Source organism: Amblyomma mixtum, chromosome 6, assembly GCF_055824585.1.
Source record: "Amblyomma mixtum isolate Tamu chromosome 6, ASM5582458v1, whole genome shotgun sequence".
Classification (NCBI taxonomy): Eukaryota; Metazoa; Arthropoda; class Arachnida; order Ixodida; family Ixodidae; genus Amblyomma; species Amblyomma mixtum.
In genome coordinates, this window is record NC_143017.1 from 130,544,363 (window position 1) to 130,571,082 (window position 26,720).

General features: G+C 48.5%; 1 pseudogene across 1 annotated transcript in view; it reads left to right on the forward strand.

Annotated features, from left to right (window-relative positions):
* Window positions 1–6,394: 6,394 nt before the first annotated feature.
* LOC149340413 (uncharacterized) overlaps window positions 6,395–26,720 on the forward strand; it is a 65,363-nt pseudogene continuing 45,037 nt past the window's right edge. The window contains exon 1 of the transcript XR_016283606.1: window positions 6,395–6,691. The product of XR_016283606.1 is annotated as an uncharacterized LOC149340413 (transcript). The remainder of the gene's footprint in view (window positions 6,692–26,720) is intronic.

The following is a 26,720-nucleotide window of genomic DNA, read 5'->3' on the forward strand; positions in this document are numbered from 1 at the left end:
AGGCTCCGTTGATTTTGAGGAAAGGAAAGATGCATATCTGGCTACCGGAGTCAGTGAACACAAAACTGGTTTTTCAGGAAAGGAAATAGCGCAGTAATTGTCTGGGGGACCAAGATGAACTGGTCTCCAAGATGAACTGGGGGACCAAGGTGATACTGCCGTTTGCAATTCGATTAGACTGCTAATACACAGATTAATTATAAGCGGATTTGTAGAATGCAGGAATTAATCACAACATTAATGGCAGATATAGTGGGACGAAATTAAAATTCTAGTCGTAACTAAACATGATGTAAGGAAAGGTTTGCAAATTATGTCGGTTGGTTTGGTTGGTTTATGGGGTTTAACGTCCCAAAGCGACTAAGGCTATGAGAGACGCCGTAGTGGAGGGCTCCGGAAATTTCGACCACCTGGGGTTCTTTAACGTGCACTGACATCGCACAGTACACGGGCCTCGAATTTCTCCTCCAAAGAAATTCAGCCGCCGCAAATTATGTCGATGGCTCTATCTTTCATATGCTTTCTACAACCAGAAGAGGTTAGTCTACACATTCTTTACCACGGCTGTATGGAGCGCTATGTGAAGGCCTTCTGCGCTATAGTATCCCAGCTCTTCAGGGTATCTCGCAAACTCCTCGAAGTCATGCTAGTTAAAGCCTTGAGAATCTACGTCGGCCTTCCCAAGAACACCTCCTCAGTCGGTACGCTAGCAGAGTTCCCTCTCTATCAGTGCGGCTAACTCAGGAGCTGCTTAGTGCCAAGGTGTGGATTGTGACGCGTGAACCTAGCCATCCACTCGCAGCGCACTGCCTAAACGGAGTCTCCGATCTTCTCCTGTCGCAGTACCAGCGTGCTTTCACATCATCGTTACCGCCCTGGAAGATTGCTGCTGGACAAATTAGAACAATACCTGACATTAAGAGCGAAATCAACTCCCTCAGACCAGAACTTAGATATTTTGCCCTTGAGCACATTTCTGAATGCTACAGTGCGCACTGGCACATCTATATCGGTGGCTCTGTCACGCCCGTCTAATCAGCAGTGGCCGCCTGGATACCATCAACGCGCACCACAATTTCGGGGACACTCAGTCACCGCTCTTCGGCTACTGCTAGCGAGCTGAAGGCTCTGCGAGCAGCTTTCAAATATATCCGCAACAACCCCCAGAAGCGTAGGTTATCTTCACTGGCTGTCGCGCTGCACTACAACTGTTAAATTCAGACATAACTTCACCATCGAATGAACGAGACACCAGGAGAAGAACACAAGACAACACAGCGTTGTCTTGTGTTCTTCTTATCCTGGTGTCTCGTTCTTTCGATGGTGAAGTTATGTCTGATGTACACCAACTAGCCCACATGGGTACCTTGTTATTGTTAAATTCATCACGCATTCAGGAGCAGCTGGTTGTCTACTTCAAGAGGTTGCACATCGAGGCCCGCGGCCTACGTCACCGTATTGTGCTCCAGTGGTTACCCTCTCATTGCAGCCTCGCAGACAACGATCACGCTGATGGCGCAGCGGAAGCGGCGCATGGAGATACCTCCGTGCTGCTACCCATTTCCCTTTCTCGTATTGATGGCGCCGTACTTGTGGCTGCTGAATCCTGGCGGACGCAACGCTCTCTGTGGTATGATCCGCTGCACCAATACATACACTTCCTTCGTATCGTCCCCACATCTGACTTTCGCATGCCACGTAATTTAGATAGCCGTAACCGTAATTGCCTGCCCCGAATTCACTGCAGTTTTCTTAGACTAAATACTATATAATTGGTGCTTGTAGCAGCCCTCTGTTCCCGTCATGTGGTGTTCGCGGAAATCATGAACACCCAGTCTGCGGCAGCGAGATTTTCAATATGCACCTCAAGGCATTGCTGAGTACGTTAGGACTCCACCGGGGCGGCGCCCTGAGCCTGGAGCATGTCCTTGGACCCAGTAGTGATGTGGCTTCGGCTTCGCGCGGGAGAAATGCCCTACTAGTTTATCTTAGGGACATGGGTTTGATAGACACCTTTTGATTACCCTGTTTTTGTGAGTGCGCGAGTGTTGTGTATGCTTTATTTCACCTTTTCTTTTCTTCCTTTTCTTTCCTTTCTTTTTTCACCCCCTCCCTTCATCCTCATCTGGAGTAGCATGCCAGGCTGACTACCAGGCACACTTCTCTTGTAATCAGTAAAATCTGTCTCTCTCTCTCTATGTGGACGACAAAATGGCAGGAGAAGGTAAAGGAACTGCAGACTTGCTATGAGAACTATGCAACCCTGTATGCACAATTTCTCGTGGGCTGAAACCTATCAGAAGCAAGGAGGAATGTTTTCATTGTATTCATTCATAAGAAGATCGATGACAAAACTTTGAAAAGTTACAAGCTGATTGACTTACTGTTTGTTCTTGACTTAGAAGGACGCTATTTTCGGCATAACACTGTTAATGGTGCTGTGCATCAGAATACCTTAGCTGTGCTAAATAGTTGGCTGGTTAACTAATATTGGATAGTTAACTTTTTAACTCTAACTGTTAGTCTCCTTATTTACTGAGAGCCGTGTAGCCTCTACTGTAAGTAATATTCATACCAGTTTTTAGAATCTCGAAACCGCAGTTCAATTCGGCGCTATGGCCCTACGAATCTTACCTACAACGCGCCAAAATACATGCAATTTTGCAAAGGTTTTAGTCAAAGCAACTCCTCCTATGCACTTAACTCTTCGGAATAGCACAAATTGTTGGAGCATACCCGCTAGGTAACTGCATTTTCGAAATTCTAAAATCTGACATGGATATTACTTACGGTGGGCTGCACGCTTGTCATTGAATCAGAAGGCTGGCAGTAATAGTTAAAAAATTAATCATCCAATATTAGTCGACAAATCTTCTAGTTGCACATCTTAGCTGCATTCGGATGCGCTATCCCGCTGACAATGCTAGGCCGAAAAAGCTCTCTTTTAACTCGGAAGGCCTATTTTTAGAAACTGCAAACACCTTGGGTGAAACGCCCGATATTTACTGAGGTAACTGTTCTTAGAATCAGAGAAACACACGCTTTCAGTCAACTCAAGCAACAGGCTAGTTTTCGGAAATTGGTTTCGGCCAAGAATATACATTCTTACCACGAATCACGTCATAGCAAAATGTGCTGAACATTACGCGCTTTTATTTAGCGCCTATATACACGTATAACACTTTAAAGTTATATTAGCGCACCAGAGGGATGTATTTCCCTTTGTGTTGTATCAGTTGTGGACAACCAGCAAGCATAAATATTAATATTAAAAAAAACAAACGGGAACGTCGGAAGGGAATAGCTGTTTTCGACAGGCAGTGAGCTACTGGATGTATAGTAAGTGAACTGTCGCGGGAAAAGTGTGACCGCTGGTCGGAAAGAAAAGACAGAACTTACCAGGGCAATAAGGACCGGTTTTATTGCATTTTACATCGACTCTAAAGTTTTGTGCGCGAGTTAACCCATATTCCTCAAAAGAGCAGTTCGCGACAATCCAATCCTGTCAATATACAGTTATCTTGCCGAAGCTCGGAGGTTAATAAAGAAGGATTGAAATTAGATTAGGACGGTGTGATGAGCTGTAGAAGGGGAAGATGACAAGGTTTAAGTAAAGAGAGATAACGTCGTTGACAAGAAAAACAAAAGTTCCATTTTACGGTACTCGAGCTGAAATCGAGGGGATAAAATTATTTTCGGTTGGGCATGGAGTTCGGCGAAGAGACAGGCACTGGTCTTTGTGGGCAAGAGGTTACATTCCAGCGGGGGAGAACGGGGGGGGGGGGGGGGGGGGGGGGCGTATAATTGGAGATTGGATTTGAAACGAGATTAGATTTGCTGGGATAGGGTAGGCGCGGTCCTGATGGGCTAATGGAGAGCAATGGAAGGGGCCTTAGTATTGCGGCTTGCATCAGCTGGCTGCTGCTTCTGGTGGTGGTGGTGGTGATGATGATGATGACGATGATGACATGTCGCACTCGGCATGAAAGCACTATTGGATTTACGTTCCTGGTGCTTCGCTTGAGTTACGTTCCGGCTGTTTTTACACGTCGTGCATACCGGTACCGTAGATGACGTCTTCTGGCACCCTTCACCTGGCGCTGTGCGCTGCAGAGAAGCCTGAAAGCTGTCGGAGTTTTGATTGCCAATGAAGTCACCTTTTGTAATGCTAGCCCCAAAAGACTTCACATGCTCTTCTTGCAAGTTGCATACATTCGACGCTTTCAGCTCGTCGAATTCTAGAACCTCTTCAGCTGCCCTTTAACGTTCGAATGCCGCATCATCGGTTGTGGCACATCACCATCTTCAAGTGAGCAGTGGGAGATGATAAAAGCGGCAATTGCTTTTATTTTTCGCCTCCATCATTATATAATGAGAAATAAATCATAATGGATTATTCGTGCATTTCGTAAGACCGGAAATGTGTTGTAGGACTATTGATCTATCTGTACATCTGGTTCCTTTGTGATATTTTCGGGGGCATTAATATAATGCATATACCTTTACGTTAAGCACACAGAGAGGAAATGACTAACGAACTCATTTTGAATTACTGTTGCTATAAAAGTAATGAATATTTTGTTTCCTGCCGCTGTAAAACGCCGTACAGTAATATTAATGTATTGCATGCTGATAAAAGCGGTTATTTAAAGTTCTCATTTGAGGATAATAAGTACGTTTATAACAGTGCCGTCGTCATCTCTTGTCCTCGGAAGCAAACGCAGACGCCGCAAGAGCGCGCGGCGCCGTCTACCTAAACAAGCCCTTGAACCCCTCGGCCCGTTCATGGGCGGAATGAATCGACAGGCAGGTGCGTCGGCCACGCACGACAGCTCGCTGGCTTCTCGACGACGGCGGCGAGAAGTCAGCAGGGAGAGGGTTCGGTGGTGGTAAGGCGGCTTCGTGAACTCCAACCCGCCGAGCCCTTCCTCCGCTCACGCTCGCCGCCGTCAATACAGCATCCAAAGGGGTGTCAGAGCGGCGGCCGAAGGGGAATTCGCCCCGGGACAAGAAACAACGAAAGAAAATGCAGATTGGCTGCTCGGAAGCCACCGGCCGTCGGGGGAATGTAGCCGCTGGTCTGCCCTGTGTATGGGACGGCGGCAGCCGGTAGACAAACAACCTGCAAGAAAGAGGGAGGTCCGCGCATATGCGCTCGATCTTGGGTAAAGCTTTCGCATACGCTGCTGGTTCCTCCGGTAGTCTGGGTCTACAAGGCCGGCAGTGTAGGCGGAGGACAAGTCACGTATGCCAAGTGTGATCTGAGGCGCTGCGGTGAAGCCGCCATGCTGTCGCTGTTCAAAGAAGCAGCAGGACGGTACTTGGCAAGCGAACTTTGGGCATATGTTAGTTTCGGTTATTGGCTCAGCAGTTTTTCGAAGTGCTGTGTATTAAGTTTGAGAAATAAATAAATAAGAACACGGCCGGCGCTTATAGTGCGCTGTCTCCGTACGAATGTTCTCCGTCAGTCACATCTCCAGAGACGAGTTCTTACTTTCAGCAGCAGCATTTTCGACAGCGTGAAAAACGCTAGCTGCTGAAAGGCGAGAGATGCTAATGTTCAGGTTGGGACGTACTAATTCCCAGAATCGACATGTACGAGTGTTCTCGCAGTGGGTCAGAAAAGCGAACATAAATGAGATCGCTCTTGAGAATCGATCCTAGCTGCTGCTTAGTTGTACTTGACTCTTCTTTTTGGAATCCATGTAAACTGCCGTCAGTGAGAGTATTCTCTTCCACAAAAGCTACAATATGTTTGAGTCCACTGTGCTCAAGAATTCGCAAACTGTACTAATTATCGAAATCAGGCAGTGACTCAAGAATTACCATAACAACCTGATCAGTGGGTAGCAATTATCTTAACTATTGTGCAATCACTTTCTATTTCGCTAGTTTGTGAAGACTTCATAGCTATAAACCTTAAATATTTTCTTAACCATATGGGTATCTCTTGTTAGTGCAGCTGCGGAATACGTGGCTTCCGAGCCAAGATGGTATTGATAAGTATAATTTTAGTGACCCAGCTGGCTGTGAGACAAGAACGACGTTGAAAAGTATAGCCCAGAAGCGCCATAATTGCATGACAACCAATATTCTCTACATATTAACCGGAGTTTCGCTGCATAGCTTGAGGATCGGAAATGACCGCACATATGTTCTCGCTCTTTCTCATTCCTTCCTTCGAGAGAGAGAGAGAGAAAGGTTGTCCTCGCCCAAGGAACAGCAGCCGTGCCGTTGGTGGTTCCTCCCCTCCTCGTCCCGGGGGCAAAACCTGTTTGGAATGCCGTAGCGTCAGAAGAAGGGGGGTGTCCGCCGCCGCAACGCTGCTACTCTTCGGTCAGGTCCTCCGCCCTTTCTCCTTTCCCTCGCCCTCTTCTGTCTTGGCCGGCGGGGCCGAGAACGACGACGCCGCCGCGGGAAGCACGAGAAGGGAGCGACCAGCCGCACGACGAGTTCGGCGCCGCCGGGTCCCATGGCGACCGAGACGCCGCATCGCCGTACTACGTGCCCGACACTCGCGTCGTCGCCCCTACGGTCGAGCCCTGGTTCGAGCCGTGGTGCCCGCGCACTCCGACCATGAGGATTACGCTCGCCGTGTACGCGGCCGCTACGCTGGCCGTGGCGTGGCACCTAGTCGTGTCCGCTGCCGCCGATGCCGCGGTCGTCGGCGATGGGAGAAGAAGCGGTCCAGGTGAGCAGGTTTCCGCTCTTGCTTCCGAGCCGCCGTCGTGGCCCGTCCCCCTTGGGAAGCCTCTGGGAATGCTTGATACCGCCGTAGCTGAGGAGGGGGGGTGTCGGCCGACGCTGACCGCTGCTGGGCCGCTCGCAGAGGCAGCAAGCAGAGCAGTGGATATTGCAGTAGATGTCTCGCGTGGTGCTTGTTTCGAACGTCTCTCAACGATGAGTCTCAATGCATGTCCAACGTGAAGGAGAGTGGTTGCGGCTCGGTTGTTGCAGCGTAGAGAAAAACAATTGTGAAGTACTTCTGAGGCGAAGATGAGTGCTTGTAATAGAACATCGTGATGGATATCAATCCAGAACCCTGCAACGCCCCTCAAAGCTAACCATTCAGCTTTGGCTTTTAAAAATCTAGTTAAGCATTCAAATTATTAATCATCTCCTTGTGCAGAAAAGAAGCGATGTGTCACACCACATTTAAGCTCAGTGATGTCAGCTTATGTTTGATGTTTCTAACTTACATAAAAGTAAAATTACGAGGAAATGTTTTACGACTGATCAATACTGACTATCAGTGCTCCGTTGTCGTCTGTCAAACCTTTTTTGTTTTGCTTGCTTCTTGCTGTATTCTGGTCGCTGTTGTTTAGAAAGACAGTACGGGACAAGGTAGCATAGTATGTCGCATAAATAAACAGCAAATTGCATGATGCCAGAACTGTGCGGATCCGAAGCATGCAACAGCACGCTGGAAACTTACCGAATAAAGAGGACAAGAGTGGCAACTGCGAAATTCTGCCGTTGTAATACGAACAAGATAACAAAAAAATAAAAACAAAAATAATGCAGCAAGAAACCTATCGCTCGATTTCTGAAAATGAAATGCCGCTGTATTCGGGCTCTTTTTGAGCACACTGACAGAAGCAAATAAACAAAACAGTATACTCTTCATAGAGCGCTTTCTGTCTTAAGAGAAAATCTGTTTCTATCACGACGCGTCGACTTGGCAACATCATACCGTCTATGGGGATTCTGCAACGGGTCAAAAAGTTTTGCTTATGGGTCTCCCTACGTCTGCGTTATGCCGTCTTCTTTCCTTTCCGAAAAAGAAAGAAAGGACCCCCTTTGCCACCATTGCGTGCATGTTCAAGTCGCCTAAAGCACTCGACAACGTGGCGCTCCCCCACTCATACACGTTTGGTTTGATTATACCCGCATTCTCTGTAACACTCCCTGAGACCAGCAAAACACTGACGAGGAAGTTTTCAGACACGACGCGCTAACCGACTGCACATTTCGCCACAGAAGTCCTTTTCCAGTTCCCCAAGAACACGCAGACTCCGTGAGCGCGTCTGTTTCATTTGCGCAAAAGCCACCTGTTCGCTTGCAAAGAAAACCAAATCCGGCTGAACGCAATCAAAGCGTTGCTCAAGGACGACGGCGCGGCGGAGAAAAAAATGCCGTCGCGAAGAAGTGCCCGTTCTCACTTTCTTCTGCCCTTGACCGTAAGCCCTTTCTAGCCTCTGCGCTTGCATTTGCTACGCCCACCGAGCATTGCTCGTTATGTCACTTCCATCCGTGGCCTGGAAGCCACAAACATTGTGAATGCGTGCATCAGTTCGCGAATTGGCGACGCTGTCCAAAACAACGTGTGAGACTACGTCGAACCGCAATCAGCAGAGGGCCTGAATGAACGGCGTTATTCATACGCGAATCATTCAGTCTTATATGCCTCGGCGATTGTTTACTGGCCGAAAAATGCACGTGAGAGAGAAAAAATCAACGTCATTGTGATACTAGAGGCACAAACACGCGCTTGCACGCACCTACAGGAAACCTGGTAGAAGTATCACAGTGAGCATTCGGATATCAGGAGAAAGCAGTATAGCAAAACTTGTAGACTGTTGCAGTCACATAGCCGCCTGTCGTTTCAACGGTTCTTACGTACGGAACATTTTATGCGATATACTGGAGCTTCTTTCTTGAGGGCCGCGGCTTCCAATGAGACAACGAAACCGATTGCTTAGGTTGATTCATGTTGCCAGTTAATTGGGGCAAATATAGCAGGCATGTGTAATTTCTTCTTGATATTATCAGTACGTATTGCTACAGTGCAATTCCTTCATGTTTTTTTTTTTTTAAAGGAAGAAGCTTCAACGATGCTATCACGTTCTTTTTGTAGGAACTACCTGAAATTAGACCTCCCAGCAAGACAAGTGACACATTTTTTGAAATAGGCAAAGTTTAAGGCAATATTTTGTGTTTCATCTCCAGCCTTAAATTCAAGTGGCGCATTCAACTCTTCGCGTGTTTGAAGTCACTACAGAAGCCTTTCGCCTTTCATCAGAGTACTCATGCGGTAGGGTTACTACATCAGTGCCATTGTCAACTACAGCCTGCTGGCACTCCGACAATAATAGCCTGAAAGACGAACAAAGAGGTCAAGGAATCAGTCTCCTGATTAGCGTACAAGGTTGATTTCGCATCGCTATTTTATGCGCTCCCTAAAAAAGTTAGTTTGATGCAGAATACATCAATTCTAATGTGTTTACAAGCTAGAGCAGTATAAATCAGGAAGCAATATAAAAAGAGCTGGATAATTATTATCAGCGCCTCAATGAGTTTATGTTGCATTTAAAGCTTATGCACTCACACAATGCTGTTAAGGAAAAAAACAAGAATAGGTTTAACAATGGTTGAAAACAGTCCAGATAATCAAAGTTAAACACAGGAAGCCTCTGTGTGCGCAGAACGTGCTGCAAATTTCTCCTTCGTGTTCAGTTATACGCACGTAAATTTGCACCATACATTGTTATCGCACGAAGATTTGTAAACGCTCTTCGTTACTCAGTAATGAATTTTTATTCGTGAGCACCATGCCCCACACATCCGAAGTTTTAAAGCCCCGAGGACTTCCTCGACGTATACACCTGTGGGAGGAGCCATTCATCAAGGCTTATCTCTGCTAAAATTAATATAAAATCCTAAAAAGTACTCCACCGATGTACAGGACAAGGTGTTAAATGGGGAGACAGGCAGTTATGAATAGCAAATCTTGGATTATCACAAGAACGTGAATTCGCACAAGGTACAAATGGATACGCATCTAAAACACCCGAGGCTGCGAAGGACAGCGAAAGTATGTCTTTCGCTGACCTTTCGTCAGCACAAGGATCAAGCACCGAAGAAAACACTAAAAGATTTCAGACCAGTGTACAAATTCATTTCTTTAATTTTTTCACAGCATTGTAACACAGTTTCCGACTACACATACAAGGAAGTCTCAGAATTACGTAACATGCATGGGAAGGACCATGGGCAGGTAAAGCAAGCAATGGCAGACGATGGCACATCAGTTGAAGATCAGAGATCAGTTCTACACGGTTCATTGGTTAGTTTAGCTCATCCCCTTCGCATTCACGCAGTTTATACTGTGCGCTCCCCAATCTCATTTCGCCACGAGACAGTCAACTGACGCCTCCCCCTTCCGGAAGAGGGCGGCAACAAGTTGCGGTGCACCTCTCAAGGAGTGGACGGAACGAGACAAGGAGCAAGGGCTGGAAACGAATAAGGGTTGGATAAAGGGAAGGAAGGAGAGGGGGAGAGCGTTACGTCGGCGTCGCTGAGCGATGACCCGCGACCGTCACCGATGAGGGGTTGCAAGGAGAAACATCGATGCGCGTCCCGTTCACGCTTGGTCTGGCCCGTCGGCGGATGCACTTCCCTTGTTCGGACCGCGACCGCGGGGACTCTCGCTCGCCGGCTACTCCGTCAGCGACACGCGCCGGCTACTCGGAAGGGCCCTGCGGGCTACCCCTAACACCAATGAGGAGCTGCGTACACACGGGCGCTGAGCAGCACAGTCACGTTCAATACGACGGTGATCGGTCGTTTGTATTTCGTGGTGTGACAATAGCTTCCTCTCGAAATACAGTGATGGTGAACCAGATAGGAATCAAGGAGTAAGCTAGGGCGACACGTTTTGCCAAAATTTAGTCATAAAACCCGAAAGCGAAGGGCCTTAAGTACCACGATGTTGTGCACACAGCACGAGTGCCAGCGTTTATTTGACATCGCCATTCAGGCTGCGCTCAATAAGGCACGCATATGAACCGAAATAAAAAAAAAACAAAAATACAACAAACGCGCTCCTATCCGACTCACGGCGTTCAGTTTCCCGAGGTGTGACTGACGTCAGCAGAGTTATGAATGAAACACGGACAGCTTCGATGCTGACGCGATATGGTGGGGCCGCCATTGAAGGAGCTAATTATGGTCTCCCATTGTACCGCCGCACCGTACGCGTTCACGAGACGGGATAATTACAAGCCAGCAAGATTGACAATAGACTCACGGCGCGGTCGATTCGTTGTCATAAACAATAGAGACCCTAGAGCTGAGCAGCGTACTGCGGCAGAGTGCTTCACGGAAGACTGCGCTTTAAAGAGCCCCAGTGAACGAAATGATTTGAAGCTAGTGAATTATGGCCGTGGGGAAATCAATTCGGAGCTCTCCACTACGGCATCTGTACGAGCCAGTCTGCGCTGATGCTTTGGGACGTGAAAGTTCGTGTACGGCCTTTGTGAAAAGTTTAGAGCCCAATGTTACTTATAAGCAGTGTAGTGGGGCTCAGGTATGTTATAGTTATAACCCTTAGAGGAGAAAGCACCTGAATTTCTCTTGCCGTCGAGACACTAGAACGCTGGGGACGGATGACGAGCGACACGTCGGGGCCCAAAAGCAAACCCCCCTGGGCCATAAACTTTTTTACAAAAGGTGCACTTATAAAGCGGCTATTTAAGCCGAGCAGCGCTAGGCGTAGGATGGACTAGAAAGAAGAAACTGAATGGGCATTGTTGGACGTAAAAGAGCAACGCAGCCTGCATTATCAGAAGTTTTGCTGCACCGAGCTGAGTCCTCACACTCCAAACTGGCGCCCATGCACGTTAGGAACTGCCATACGTCCATCGTATTTATTCCATCGTAATTTATTTTTTAGCTTCTTCAGCTGTTTCAAAATGCGACTCCAAGGCATATCTGTGAAATTCTCGTTACACAACTTCCTTGGTGCTGCCGATAGTCATGCTCGAGATATTTCTACTTGAACATGCAAAAAATCGTAGGATAGTTAAGAGTTTGTAACGCGAATGATCCAGTGTTAGCCCGTTAGCGATCGCGAAGAAACTAAGACATATTAGAGCATTCACATCCTATTCGAGAGGTGCTGGGAGATGCGAGAGATGTGAGATGATCGTATGTCGGAGCTTCAGTTTTACCGATGGATGCATAAAGGTACAGTTTTACTTAACTTCAACGGCGCAAAACTGAGCAAACTTGGGAAAGAACTACGAACAGCTAACAGTGTAACCACTAGGCCACCGCAGCGGGGGCTTAGTGGTTAGCGCATCCGCCTGGTACGTGGGAGGTGTTGGATGTGAGATCCAGAGCTCCTGTGGGTGCCAGTAGGTGCACCCACCGGGAGATGCTCGCTCCGGAGGGTGCTCCAGAGGGTGCCCGGATGCCTATGCGGACGGCGCCGACGACGCCACATTTTTTAGGGACGCGCTGTAAAAAAGTGCTGAGAAATACTGCGAACCCGGCGTTTACCCAAAGCTTTGAGTGCGATATGCAACGTCTATATGAATTGCCCTAAGTTTCGCGCTTATCAGTCTCAGAAGTCTACTTATAACGGCACCTTACGTATTTATCTCTTAGCTGTTCCTCCTCTTTTCTGAGCTGATGTATACTGTAATGAACAAGCGCATCCCAAACGGAGCAATGGGAGCTACAAACAAACATTGAAATACGGTGGCTAGTGGATTTTAATGTATTTATTCTATAAACGAAAGCGCTAGACAGACACGAACATAGAGAAGGTGACAGAGCAAAGCACCACTCGATATTTACGTTTTATTCACAGGGCTTCAGGCGGAAAACCTTTACAAGATAATATCTACCGATCTTTCAAAAATCGTATTTCTTTTCCAAACAGGCGGATACGAGGATCGGTCACATATAATTCCCTGATTTTTGTAATAAGGAACGTTTCCTCTACCTCCCGCGCCACCTGATCGCTGCAATGAAATACAAAAAAAAAAACGCAGGGCGGTTTAGCATGGCTAAGCGTGCGATGCCATGGAGTAGCACTAGTTATGGTGAGCACTTAAATTTCTTACGTGTAAGGCATTTGACCTAAAGGCCTTCTAGCTAAAGGCCTTTACTCGGAAGGTATTTGACATGAAGGTTTTCACCCTAAAGGCCTTTAGGTAAAGACCTGGGTAATAGCTTAACGGCCTACATCCAGGTGAAGACCTGCCAGGCAGGTTGCCAACAACACAGTGGGCAGGTGGGCCGGCTGCCACAAAGAAGGCTTCAGGGACATCCGTATGCGTACGTATATATGCGCGGAATCGGAAAGGGCGCCAAGTAGCGCTACTTTACTGATATTTATTTTAGAAAAAAAAAAAAAACTGAGCACTACATCGCTCTCGCTTGCTGCACTGGGCAGCCAAGTTGCTCAGTGGATGACCATTTTTCACGGAATTTGCATGTTTTTTTCCTGTACCGCATTCAGTCACTGTTCGGTCTGCCCGTAATATACTATCCCAGAGGATGACTCGCTGGACTTTCTGTCTTGTTTAAAAATTGTGGCTTGTCTTCTCCTACCAAGTGTGATGATCTGCGAAAGTGACAGCTAGCCAAGCTTAGCCGTGTCTTTTTCACCTCTTGCCGCCGCGGTGGCTCAGTGGTTATGGTGCTCGGCTGCTGACCCGAAAGACGCGGGTTCGATCCCGGCCGCGGCGGTTGAATTTCTTTGGAGGAGAAATTCTAGAGGCCCGTGTACTGTGCGATGTCAGTGCACGTTAAAGAACCCCAGGTGGTCGAAATTTCCGGAGCCCTCCACTACGGCGTCTCTCATAGCCTGAGTCGCTTTGGGACGTTAAACCCCATAAACCAACCATAAACCAACCATCTTTTTCACCTGAACCATTCCTATATAATTCACTTCCGCGACAGTAAGCGAGAAGATTACGGTTCACCACATTAACACATCGCCGGCCTGTAGTTTTACTTCAGCGCGGACAATGAATGGTTATGAATGGTGAAACGGGCGAGTTAGTTGGAACGGCGAGGATAAATAGTGCCAGCGAAGGTGTGAACATCTTTGCGTTCCTGCGTTTTCATTCTCGTGCGGTAAGGCTCGAAGCTATAGGATAGTCGTAGCCGATACATACGACGACCTACAACAGATTTGGAGGGAAAAGGACCCGGGAGCTCTCCATTGAAAACCTCGCCCATCGCTAAAGTTTCCAGCAGAGAGCGACCATTGTTGTTTTTGCCGCCGTATCGAGGAATGTGCAAACACGGCCACGCGTATTCTTGGGCGGAATACGCAGTACCCGCAAAATGATGCCCCAGCGGTGCCTATTCCATCTCGCGTGACCGCATCTGCGGTATGACAGAGGCGCGAGCGTGAGCGGGCAATCCGCTTCAGCCGGCGGAGCGTGTTCTCCGCTCGGGGCTGCGGTTGCCGTTGGGGCCTGCGCAAAGACGCGCTCCGCTGCGCACACGGAATATGGAGATGGGCTGAGCTGACTGCCGAGGTCCCGTGGACTCCCTCGGCGGGACGATGGAATACACGGAAAGGCTCCGTCGTTGCGTCGGCGGGACGCGGCGACGGCGCGCCCTGAAATGACGACGGCAAGGAAGGAAACGAGAGGTGATAAAGAATTGACGCCGCTGTACTTGATGAACAGCCAGATGAACCGGTTCGGGGAAAACCTACAGGAAGTGTAGATGGCGGTGGGCCTGCCGCTGGGCGCTACGTGTCGACGCCTCCTACGTCACCAATAAACGGCTTAGAGGATGTGATGTCACATAGGTGGGTAGACGGCAAGGAACAGTCATTGCAGGAGTGGCAGACTGCGGCCTTACGGCGTTACAGCGTGACGTCAGAGCGCTGAGTTCTCAGTGCGAAGTGGGTTGGCGAATGAACGAAAAAGGTGATGCTGAGAGTTGACTCGGGCAGTTTTATTCGAGCAAATGGGCTACATAGGTTTTGAGGTTCCTTAAGGCGTAGATAGTAAAGCTTGTCAAGTGCATTCGTCATATAGACTCTACGATAGCGCGAGAAAGCCGACACACTTAGTTTCTTCGATACTGTGAACGCCATTACTGGCTGATTTCTGTTTCGTGATCTCTACTTACACTTTAAGCTAAAAATGGGCAAAATGAAACTACAGCACTTAGTCCCTATGATGAAAGTTAGTCCATGTGAAGACTAACTGTGCCTGGTGATTCCTTTGTTTTTAGTCCCTCAAGGAAGATTGGTTGCTCACTCAGGAACTAATGACTGTGGGAGCATTATTAGTCCCTCAAAGGACTAATCCCTGCAGCACTTTTACTCCTTGGCTTAAAGTGTACAGTTACTGCAGCTTTCATTTCTGAGAAATTTTCATCCTTAATAATAATGAGCTTTGCGTAGAGCTCTGGCATAGATGTTGCGACTTCGGTGCGACTGAGCGCAGAAAAATGTACGTCGCGAAAAAAAAAAAAAAAGTCCAAGCAGAATTTTACTTTTTGGAAGTAAACAGCGCAGAATGAAGGAACAAAGGTTGTTGAAAGTCAAGGCTTGTCTCCTGTCTATGTCCCTTCATTATGCGCAGTTCACTACCAAATGTATAACCAACATGCCTAAGATGCTGTGCTGGAGAATTTTGTTGTTACTTGCGGTAAATTTTTCCAGGCTTGTGTAACTATCCCTTCTAAGATCTGAGCAGCGGAAGCCCGCCATTAATTTCATGATATGTGCTCGCATTTGTTGTGCGAAAGGTATTTCAAAATGATCAACACTTTCTTCAAAAACCGTGATGAGCACCGCGAGACACGCAAAGGTTTTTCAAAAGTATACGAGCTGTATTCATGAACTGTTCTTGCATGGAGTGACAGCACAGTTAGCGACCTTGATCGGTACCTCGATCAGCAGGCACAGGCATCCCCGTCGCCTTCACCGCTTACACCAAGAGTTACACTCAAAGAAGTACTTCATTGCACACGCTTCGTTTGCCATCCGCCGACACCGAACCTTGTAAGGGTCACCTCACCAATGCCAGCATCAAGCATGATATTGTACAGCAACGGCTGCAGCAAGGGTTCTACGACAGGTCTCGGGTGAGACGTCAAGCAGTCCTACAGCAGCGTTTCCAATCTGCCGCACTTAAAGAGAAAATCAGCGTCGCCTCCCCCCCCGCCACACACACACAAACACACACACATTTCCCACCCCTCTTTTTTATCTTCGTGCTTCTTGGAGTGTCGGTTGACCTAAATTAACCACGAGTTCTCCTCTACGACGCTGATCGTTGCTTCGCTGGGCCCGACATATAGCCGGCGTGTCCCTAATTCGTGACTCCAACAGTGCTTGACTTCGAATCACGAGAAGCACGCTGCCCAGCGCCGCCAGGCACGGCTTCAGCACGCGGAAGGACACCCGCCCCTATCGGCGCCCCTCTTCGACCCCCAATCGGAGTTGCACCAATGTCAAGCACGGCACGCCCGCTTCGCGGCGGCTTCGTGACTGGCGAGCAAAGACAACAACACCGTTCTTCCCCGTGTAGCAAGTCTACCCCCCCCCCCCCCCCCCCTCCAGTCCGGATGCGAAGTCGTGCCGACGCATGTAACGCCAAGTGAGGGGCGAGGCTACCGCCGCTTCCCCCCCCGCCCCTCTCCGCCGGGGCTCCTGCCTGGCTTCCTTTCTTCCTGCCTCCGAAAAGCACTAACCTAGCTTCCCGCGTTCTCTCATTCTTGTTGCCGCGCTTACAGTCTTCCCTCAACACTCTTACTCGGGCCGCTACACACCGCCATGTGCGACGAATCGCGGCGGGTCGACGTCCCCCGCATTCTTACGTAATCGAGAGTGCTGAAAAACAAACAGGCACGTGCAGGGCTTTCTTGCCTCTCTCCTTCCTTCTTTTCATTTCCTCGCCTCGCACTCTATCAAGCGAGGGCTATCCAACTGTCGGAATTTCGGTGTACGTCTATGAGGCTTTGTGCTCGGCGTTCATTCTTATAATGCGCGTGCGCTATCGTGCTGAGTCGATATCGAGAGACGTCGTGACTGCGTCATTGGAGGGAACGTTTGAAGCTGGGCAAAGAAAGAGAGAACGAGCCGAGCATGGCCGGCCTTTATCCCCGCCCCATTACCGATCATTGAGGCTTTCGCGATCGAAATCGCGTTTGTGTATACAAATACGCTGCGAAGAAACGCTGCCAGTGATAGCTGGATCGTGACACTCGAGGAATGCGGTTCGGTTCTTCATCATTCCACCCTCCCTTACACATACAAACACACATGCGAGAATTTTGTAACCTTGACTTCATGTTTGTAGAATAGAAGGCACATGCAGTCGCCATTCGTACGTGCGCCGTTCAGTGAGATCGTTTTACTGCAGCCATTCCCCATCTCCTTCTTTATTTTTTCCTTGTTTGCTGATGGGCTTCAAGAATATTGCGATTTTATGTCTCGCACTACTGTCATCAAGTGCTTGAGCGCTCGTTTAACGCACTGCATTCGTCATAACGTGACCGCGTTCTTCGTCTGCCAACTCACGACGATCTATAAGCATGCAGGTCACGGCAACCTTTGTACGCTTCCAGGTAGACACATTTCGCTGAAAGGTAGGCGCATTCATAATGGGTTTCTTCTGATTCAGTCCCATTCGCTTGACTAGAGCAAACGGGGTGAAGGACTCAAAGGACATTGGATTGACGTCGCAAATTCACGCAAAAAATGAACGTTGCATGTGCTCTTATGCGCCCATGTGTTCACATGCGTTCAACTGTTTGATGGACATGTGTACAGTTTCGAGATGGATCATCAACAAGCTCTACAATTTTGTGTTCTGTTAGCCAGCCGAGTGAAGCCTTCACTTGTTTAAAACCGAGAGCAGTGATTCGTGATACCCACTTAGAAGATGCGCGCGAGTATTCGGCTGTCTGACTCCTCATCGGGGACAGAGTCGGAGCGAGGTCGCCCTAGCTGCTTCCGGCCCTGAACGCAGGCGAGGCAGAGCCGTCGCTTGCGTCACCTGAACCTCTCTCTCCCCCTCTCTCCTGCCCTTTCTTGCCCTATGGGCGCAATCCGTCGCCCACGGCATATGGAGGTCGTTGATACGCGTGTCTCCCTACGCTCGGTTTCGAGGTGAAGTTCAGCTTTTCGAAAGAGAAGTCAGGGCGCCTCTCCTCCGTGACCTGCGCGACCTGTTCTGCGCCGTTCTTCCGTCTTCTGAGGTTGTATTTAACAACGAAAAACGAAATACGCGTCTGACGAACTTCCTGGCAACACGTGTGTCCATCAGCTTGTCTCTTTACGTGCCCTTTTGGCTTCTATAAAGAGGAAAACAAGCCTTGAAAACCCCCCTTTTTTTTCCATAAACACTTACAGCTGTGCACTGACAGAAATACGCAAATAAATGCAATAATGATCAAGCGAGAGATTTTTGATTAGCATCCATCTAAACGCAGCCATACGTCTAGGAAGAAAGCTGGCACTCCTCAGGCGGATGCGAATGTGTAATTATTTGCTCAACTGGAACCTTTTCAGCATTGGGGGATTTCTGTAAATACAATGCCCAAGGATTAATCAAAATACTTTTGCCAACTGGCACTGCATAAATCATGTACGCGTGCGACTTAGTTACGAACATAATGCGGATCACATAATACGAACAGCATGCAGAAAAAGTAAGTGGCACTTATGGCAAATTTCATCTGTGGGCATCGTATAGATTTTGAGCGGATATAAAAATTTGTTTGCTGGGAAGCAAGGAAATCAATAAAATCTCCGTGCGGTGCTGTCTCTAAACGGTATAAACATACTTTTGTGCGATTAAAAAAATTATACGAGTGGAACGCGACAGAAATTATGATAATCACGAAAATTAGTTTTTATCATGCTTCAGCTGCTTTAATTATGCGATGATAATAGAAGCGGTTCGTGCTTTCTTTCGCGCTCGAAAATGCGGTCAGACTTGCTTTCAAAGCGTCTTCTCCGCAATGGGCAAAGCTTTTTTTTTTTCTTCAGAACTCCACTTCTGTCTGTATTCCAAGCTCCCAACCTTGACCTTTCTGACGGGTACAACAGTGTTACACTTGCTTGTAATAAAAAAATTAAGCTGGAATGCCTATTCTGCTACGGGTAACGATTTACTGAGCAACTTTTACACGCAGGAACAGAGAAGGTAGGACGCACCCGACGTTTACAGATCGCGATAAGCTAAGTGGGGTGAGAGTCAGCAATGCCTGACAAGTCTCTCTGGTTTTGTATTTCTGGTAGGAGATAGAAAAGCGTTTCGCAAGCAGTTTCGCATGCATGACCCTAGTGCGACCCATCTTCTACTTGCAAATATCCAAAACAAAATATCAAATATCAAAATTCAAATATCCACGGCACGTGGGGTGCAGGCAAAGGAAGCTTGGGTGTCTTCTTAACCACATTTTTAAAGAAGAAATTGCGATAGCATTTCGGTTGCCTGCTGTGGTGCCGACAATAAGTGTCTAATGCTTTCCTTACAATTTACCCGCTAAACTTGGGTTGAAACCGGTTCCATTGCTTTTGCATTGTATGCATGACTCATCGCTTTCTACAATGTTCGAGCAACTTCCAGTGGATTTATCATAAGGGATTATACTAATCCGATACACTAATCAAAATCATCATCATCAGCCTCACTACGCCCGCTGCAGGGCAAAAGCCTCTCCCATTTATCTCCAATTAACCCTGTCTTTTGCCAGCTGCGGCTACCATACCCCCGCAAATTTCTTAACTTAATCACACTAATCGACTTCATTCCGTTTTCTGGAAAATTCTGGGGGTTGTTAGCAATTTTTGGGAGTGGGCTAACTTACAAATTTTGGGGGTCCACACATTTTCAACTTCAATGGTGCCCTATGATTGGTCCACTGGTGGTCACCTGTTGTTGATGATGTCACGACCCTCTCAATCGCAATTGCGCGAAGTCCTCTTACCCCTACTGGAGCAGTGATGCAGCAGTTCAGTGATGCGCCTCTGGACCGACAGGTGGCTGCTTCAAACACAGCCATCAGCGGGCCGTGTTAGACCCCAGTTGCTTTTACCGAGCTCCCCTATGGTTCTTGCTCAACGCCGCGGTGTGCAGGTTGCAACTGCGCTGAATTTAATGGCGGGCAGTTGCACCTTGGCAGGTTCTTGCCATTCTACGATGGGCAGGTTGTGATGACGTCACAAGGTCACGTTTCTTCTCTCGACCAATCAGGAAATTTTAAATTTCGTGGTGCTCTCTGATTAGTCGCTTGGGGTCACCTGACCCTGATGACGTCATTAGACAATTCATCAAGCTGGGTTTTTTATTACGGAGGAGCCGGAAACTTTTTGTGCGACGACAGTCTGAATGCTCTCGCATTAATAAAAGTAGCGATGAGCTTAACAGGTTTTAGTTTGTCTCTTCGCCGATCACGCCTGCTTGGCAACGTGTGGTGGCCAGTAAAATCCCGTGTATGTATACCCCCCGTCAAAAGTATACTGCCCAAGGGGTTTGCTTGTGAGGCCTGCTGCATGCTTCGTTATGCATGCTCAGAAACCGTAACGTCTCGAAATAGGAATGGCATCACGTCCTCAACCCTTCCAAGCTTTAGAGTGCTAGATATGCTATGGAAGCCCCGTTAAACAGCTTAGATGCAAACCCCTTGGGCTGTATATTTTTGACGGGGACTGTACATCTGAAAAAGGTGTCACAGGTTGGTGTTGAAAAGAAAAGAAAGAAAGAAAGAAAGAAAGAAAGAAAGAAAGAAAGAAAGAAAGAAAGAAAGAAAGAAAGAAAGAAAGAAAGAAAGAAAGAAAGAAAGAAAGAAAGAAAGAAAGAAAGAAAGAAATGAAAAGCTAGGGCAAGGGCAAGGCAGTGAAAATGGAACTTGGAGAAATGTTGCGATGAGAGCTTGTTTGTTGACTTGCGTATATTTTTTACAGCGCTAAGAATACGGACGGACAGAAGCAGAAAACAAGGCAGTGAGCTCTCTAGCTCCATAACGTTTTAGCTCCCAAATTTCCACCCTGGTGAAAGCTCTGTAGCTGTTCGGAACTGTAGCAGCTGAACTGCAACGGACAACAGGAACAATATTTATTTGTCTCGTACGTGGGAGGTAGGACAACACGACTAGTAAAGACGCTGCAAACCGTCAAAGATCGTTGTTTTGTCAGGCAATCGACATCTTGATGTCGCCGTTCGGTAACTTGGAAGAGATGTCACCGAGAGAGAGGGAACTCGCATAGCACCGTGGCCGGACATGCAAATCGAGCAGAGGGGGAGGGCGCGGCAGTGCGCGGTCCGGCACAGCGCAGTGACGCAGCACTGCGGGCGTCATTAGCAAACAATGCGAACCCACCGTTGCGTCACACATTGCATCGGGACGCGGAAGAACAACGGTGCGTCCCAGCGGCACAATCGGATATGTTTGCGCCATCGGATGACGCGAGCGCATCGTTACTTGTGTGTCGCCGGTACAAGGAAAGTGACTGGACACTTCGGCCGCGTGTGAGGCAACACGGGTCGGCGTGGCGCCCGCGCTGTGGTGCTGCAGGAACGGTCCTGCTGGTCGCGCCGCCGAGGACAGGGACGTAGTGCAAACATTCGTTGTGTGTACTAGCTGCCTGGAGCTTGACCGCGCCAGTCGTTAGTACGTTTGCCAAATGCCATTTCCACGTTCTGCCTTTGGCAGACACCGGGACGTTCTGAAACTTCTAGGGGTCACACGTCCACCCCGAAAAATCGAGCAATGCCATCTAATATGCTTCCCTTTTTAGCGGCAGCCACGATTAAATTCTCAGCGGAGGGGGTTCGTGCGGCCGTAATTGAGCATTTCAGAGCGTGTCCGCGTATCGGTTTGCTGCCCACTTTTCTTCATGGCAACTTTATCGATCACGTCTCTGACTCAAGTTGAGGCAGAAAGCTGGTCTAGCCCGGGGTTCTTCTTTCAGAAAAAAAAAAAAAGAAACGTGAGAGAAAGTGCTATATGTATGTCGTATTCACTGCCCCCGAGGAGCTGGATCGCATGCGTAAAACCTGCTAATAAAGAGAAGTCGACCAACAATGCCTGCAAAGCTGTTGTCATCTGCCGCATTCCAATTTCCTGCGGGAAGTGTTACGTCGGACAGCCAGGACGATTTCTACCTTACGTGATAGATGCTACGGGTGCTTTCCAACAACATCTGATGTTATTCGTGTGCTTGGCAGAAGAGCAGTTGAGGCCTTCCACATTAGCACGGAAGGTAATAATTGGGTCAGCATGCCTTCCACTGCCTTATTGACGAGTGAGCTAAAAATTTTTAGAAGCAGCCAGCCAAGAGTGCAAGAAGGGTATTTTTTTTTTGTTGGAGATTTTTTTTAATTTTTCATGTTTCACCGAACTACATGTGGGTTATTCGTCGGGTCAAATTTCTGTTGATGAGGCTATACTGCTCGCGTTCTGTCTGCCTTTCTATGTTCTTGTGTGAAGCACGAGTTCATTTTTAAAAGATAGAAGCTCTTAAAAGCTTTTAAAAGATAGAAGCTTCTATCCAACATCGCTGAGCTACTTGTCCTCCCCAACTCGGTAGAGAGAGAACCCTGTGGCTACACGATAAAATAAAGCGATAAGGCCTTGTCTGTCCAAAGTCATGCTCTGGAACATGCGTAATTAATTGCCCTTCCGACGAAATCGTTCGTTGTCCCATGTACTTCTTATCACCAATAAATTGTCCTCGATTTACCTGCTGAAGCTAAATGCGACTTAGGTCCCCTTGCGCGTTTGCCCTTTTTTATCTTTGTTTATCTTTGTTCAGCTTTTCATAAGACTGAGTATTCGGGTTGCACCCAAATGTCTTTGGGGTCGTTCCTCAGATTTCCTTTTGCGATGAGCCGCCTGAGCTGCTCGTTGCGATTCGAGTCGTTGTTCCCTCTGTCGGGCGGTCTCCGAAGCCACTGTACACACCTCTCAATAGCAAGCTCAGCCGGCGACTTCATCATTGGCCTCTTCTTTCGCTCTCTTCGCGTTTCTTCCAGTTCATCTGTTTCCGCATCCCGCTTAGCAAGGTTATACTGCCTTAGTCGATCTGCTTGGGCTACCCGCCTCCCTAATATCCTCTGGATTGTTTGACTCACGTCGGCACTCTTTTCTTTTGCGGTCAGCTCGCAGCGCGCGTCTTTCGGCTTCGAAAGCTGTGTTAAATCCAGCTTCTTCCTTGATTTACCTTTTGTTGCAGCGTACTTTCTTCCGGCGAAGCTCATCCTTAGTCTCCTTCTTCTTCGCATATTTCGCCCTCCTCCCATTGGCTGTAGCTGGGGCGACGCTGCTTCGAGCTTACCGGAGTTGCTCCAAGGCTTCATCCGCAGACAGGATGGTATTCCCACTAGCGAGACATTTATAGCGCTTGGACACTAAAATTGGCAAACGCTCAGATGGTCTGGTGCGATGATTTGCAGAATAAGGAAATGCGCTTTTAGGATGATGTTTTTTTTATTTTATGCTTTCTCTTTGCTGCATCCCAGTGCCTTAATGTTCCGACAATTAATTTCACTTTACTTTGGCTGGCTTTTATAGCTCAATAATAACTTCGTGCTTTACATTTGCTGCATTTACACTTCGTTTGCTTGGGCTGGCTTTATAGCTCGCTAATGATTTTTTTATGCTTTTACATTTTTGTATTATGCACCTGTCGCATCCGCTTGACATTTTGCGACTAGAACGAAAATATTCGGAGCAGTCGGTGATGTCGCTGTACGATTTTCGGTCAGTACTTTCGCATGCGACGCCCTCCCGGCGAATTCGGTTGCAGCGACACGTAGGGTTTCTCGATGTTTGCAGAGACAACCCACGATTAAACGCGACAGCAGAGCTACACGGAATATGTCGACGTTGTTATAATCAGCTTACTTTCAGATGTAATGCAAGATTTCGTGTGTTTTGATTAGAACAAGCAGTTTTGCTTCCGCCGTGGCAGCAGCTCCCACGTGACCCCACGTCACATGCCTTCTCTGCGCTTCCCACTGGTCAGCCGCAGAGCGGGCACACTGAACCTGCGATTGAATTCCAACCGGACGTAAACCTGTTGTAACACGTCTGCGGCCAGACCGACGCTTTCTCCGGCTGCAGGCCGACGTTAATCGCAGTGTCGGAAGGCGAAATTCACAGCGTGTGAAGCGGGCCTTACTTGGCGCGCGCCGCGTTGGATCAGCAATGACGTTACTCGCTTTCGGAGCTGCTTACCTTCTCTCCTCACTCGCCGCTCCCTTGTGGGTGTCGACGAGACCGCCTCTTCACCTCCGCCGATGAAGATTTTCCCTCTCGCCTTTCGTTGGAGGTGGTCGGCACGTTCGGATCACTGCAGGCGCTGGAGTCTTCACTCGGCAATCACGCAGAGACACACGCCGGCATTTTCAACTTATGGCACTCATAGTGCTCACGCAGTGCAAACTTTTTTAGGCCAACGCGTTTATTTGCTGGCGAGGAGTGAGAAAAATATCGGAATTCATTTTCGCCACCCTAATCGGCAACGCGAGTGAGCTGCGGTGATCACTGCTGTATTGTGCTGCCTCGTTCTAACTACCGCCTAGGCACAGGTGGCCTGGCAGTTTTCGTATCATACTGTACTTAGTTGGCCTAGCGCAATAGGTTGGAAAGAGTCCCGTCACACGTCCTTTAAAGCAGCGAGCTTACGGTTGCCTATCCATTCAGTCATACCACGCCACCCCACCCTCTCTCCCCATCTTCCGCCTTACTTAAGCCTTGGCTCTGTTCTGAAAACTTTGGTTGACTAAAATTTTAGTAACTCGATTTTGAAGCAATCTATGCTTTTTTATTAAGTGCCAGGCACATATCCAAGAGGGATCCCGAGGTGACCCCCCCCCCCCCCCCCCCCCCTTCCTTTGGATACGTGCCTCGTACTGCCAGACCACTGTGATCATACCAGTTTCGTAACTTTCCACGGGGTCCACGTACTGAAATCCGGCACTCTGAATGGGCCCGAATTCTGAGGTTAGTGCAGTGTCTCTACTCCAGTTCCGTGGGTCCCGGCCTCCCTCCTGAAATGTAGCTCAACCCCCCCCCCCCCCCCTCCGTCTATATAAATTTAAACATCCCCCCCCCCCCCCCCCCCCTCCGCCTCCCTTTTCGGGGTACAGTTGGCTTGGGCCTTTCGCAAAAAAAAATTCTGGCTACGTGCCTCTTATTTGAGCTAACTGAAAAAAATTAGAAGTTTAAATTAGAAGCGATATCCACAACTTAAACAAAGAGGAACACTCCTTAGCTCCGCCGACGATAGCTAGGGAGATGCCCCACGCGTTTGAATGGACTGTTTTTACCATGTAGGGCCGGGGCAAAGCAGATATAGAATAATTAGCTCTGACTTTGAAGTCCTTGCTTAGGAGCCGACTTAAATTGTTGGAGCTGTCGCAGACGCCATAATCGTCACGCCATAAACAACATGGCGGGATTGAATCACGTCTGTGACGGCGCATTTCGGTGGGGCGAAATGCAATAACGTACGTGCGCTGCACGATGTCGTAGCTCGTTTGAAGAACCTCAGGTAGTCTTGATTTACCGCCGTCCTTCATAGCCCAAGTACTGCTGTGGGGAGTTAAATCCCACGTACCATACCATACCATACCATACCATACCATACCATACCATACCATACCATACCATACCATACCATACCATACCATAGCATAGCATACCATAGCATACCATACCACATATCATATCATGTCATATCAGACCATACCATACCATACCGTGCTATACCATACCATACCATACCATACCATACCATACCATACCATACCATCATACCATCCATATAATACCATACCATACCGTGCGGTGCCATACCGAACTATACCATACCATTTTCAGAAGCAAAGTGGCATAAAATAACTCGTTCGTTAGCACAACGCGTGGAATGAGTAACACAGCTTCGCTGCACTGCTTAGTCACCAAGGGTCCTGAATTCCGTGATGGCGTGCCTAATAGCGAACTGGCGTGCAACTTCTCTAGTCGCGTATGAAAACAGAAATTCCACAGCAGAAATTTTATTACCTCAGATCGTTCGTGGCGGGGGTAACACCTATTATTAGGAGCTATATACTATCGTTCGCAAAGGTCTGCACCTAGCTTAGTTGAGCAAACCAACGAAGCGAAAGCTGGGCGCTGGCTCCTTGAAGCCCCTCGCAAGGTTTCCGGCCACCGACACGCGTTTGCGTCTGGTTACCTGTCTGTGAAGCAGCCGGATTCGTGGCGCAAAGGGCGGGTCTTCTTTGTCTCTCTCTCCTCCATTCGGGTTTTCGCTTAACCCTCGCCCATCTAGCAACTCGCCGCCAAAGCTTCTGGTTCGGAAAGCCAGACGTCGGGAGGGGGCTAGCCATTCACGTCGTTACGAGCTGGCTCCCGTCGGTTAACTTTTGCTTCTTTACGCCGCCGCCTCGTCTGCGCGCTCGGTCGTAGCACCTCCGGGCGGCATCTGCATAAACAAAGATCGGCCGAGGCGAGGAGGAGGGCGGGCTTGGTCCGCGAATTCCGCGCGTGTCGTTCCGGCTATTCGCCGCCGCGACCGCAGAGCCTGGGACGAAATAATCCGGCCCGCCTCGGCTCCTCGCAGCCGCGCCGGCGAAATTCCTGAGCGAGGCGCCAGACAGGAGCAGCGGCCCAAGCAACAGCAGCAGCAGCGCTTCAACGACTCGCGCACAACAGTGTCTGGACGCGAGCCGCGCACATGGACGCTTTCGGAGCCGGCGCTCGCGACACCTTTGCCTGGAAACTTTAGAACCTCATTTCATTTGCCAGAGAGTCAGAAACTATGGAAAAAGCAAAAGCTCTGAGATACCTCGCAATCCCCCGAGACGAGCAAGTGGTAGCGATAGGTGTATACCCCTTTCTCCCTTTACTCTCCCCTCTGTCTTTTCTCCTTTTAAGTGCCCCCTCTCCCAGGCCTTCGAGTAGATCACGTGACCAGAGGTAGAACATTATCGCGCGCGCCC